The sequence below is a fragment of the Pteropus alecto genome, unplaced genomic scaffold, assembly GCF_000325575.1.
Source record: "Pteropus alecto unplaced genomic scaffold, ASM32557v1 C18511363, whole genome shotgun sequence".
NCBI classification, from domain to species: domain Eukaryota; kingdom Metazoa; phylum Chordata; class Mammalia; order Chiroptera; family Pteropodidae; genus Pteropus; species Pteropus alecto.
The window spans coordinates 1-1,346 of record NW_006493112.1 but is presented as its reverse complement, the minus strand read 5'-3'; the positions used below and the strand labels follow the sequence as shown (position 1 = coordinate 1,346).

Below are 1,346 nucleotides of genomic sequence, written 5' to 3'. Positions count from 1 at the left end.
AGCTGGTAATTGCAAAAGGAAGCTAAAAATATTCACAATCTAGCCCTTTAGAGAAGTTTGTCAACCTCTATCATAGACTAATAAAAGAAAAAACACAGGGTAATGAGCTCTTGAGCTCTTTTCACGAAACTATTTAACATTGAAACTATATGCCAATGATATTATTCTCTCTAAAAATGCAGTAAGTCTTTTTGCTCTCAGACATGGGCACATCACGAAAGAATGTTATTATCAAGCCAGATGCACCTGACACCCTATTACTGGAGAAGCATGCAGATTACATATCACATCCTGTGGCTCAAAGAAAGATTATAAGTACTGTATGAGTACCTGAGAACGAGTAGCATCTTTTGGGGTCTGACTATAAGAGATCCCATTGGACAACTACACCGCATAAATAAGGAAGAAATTCTCAAATTTATGAAGTCATGTCAACAAAAGTGGTGGAATAGGTGCTAGCATTGGACATGACCTCATCTTTTGTATACTTTGAGTGCTGCCCAGATTCGTATTCTGTATGTTAGTATTAATGTTATTGATGTAAAGAAAGTTGTGAAATATGTTCAGAGTCTACAGAAAGAAGAGGGTTCTTTTGCTGGAGATATTTGGGGTCCCACTAAGCAGCTGGTCTAACTGGAGTTAATGGTCTGCTTTAAGTGCCAGCATGCACTGGGCTAGTTATATCAGCATACAGAAGCATTGGAACAGAGGGGGCCGGTCTAAAAGATAAGGGCTGAATACAGCGCAGGCTGGAGAGAAGAGCTGCTTCATGGAATGTGAAAATCTACTTTTATATACTAGAGATAAATTAATACGAGATTCTCTTTTTGTGCAGTGACAACTTTGGGTCTATCGGGGAAGCGGGATGTTATTAATGTGGAAAAGGCAATCGTATTTGTTTTACCATGTATGAACTTCGATGGTGGATTTCGTAGTAGACTAGGTTCTGAATCCCATACTGGGCAAGATTCCTGGCTATTACTAAGCAGCTGAATCAAGTAAATTCTGATTCACTCGGCTGGTGGCTTAGTGAATGACAGTTACCTTCAAGAGGACTCAATGCAAGGCCAGAGAAGTTACCAGATGTATGTTACTCATGGGGAGTGCTGGCTTTCCTAAGATAATTGAAAGGCTTCACTGGACTGAGAAGAGAAAAACTGCATCGTTTTGTATTTGCATGTCAAGATGAAGAAACAGAAAGATTTGCAGACAGGCCAGGAGATATAGTAGATCCTTTTCATATTTTATTTGGAATTGCTGGATTGTCACTTTTTGGAGAACAGGTAAACCTATTAGTCCTGTTTTTTGCATGCCTGAAGAAAGACTTAGGAGAGTGAATGTTCAGC

General features: G+C 39.3%; 1 pseudogene; it reads left to right on the top strand.

Annotated features, from left to right (window-relative positions):
• Positions 1-10: 10 nt before the first annotated feature.
• On the top strand, positions 11-1,339 carry LOC102880472 (annotated as a pseudogene).
• The last annotated feature ends 7 nt before the right edge of the window (positions 1,340-1,346 follow it).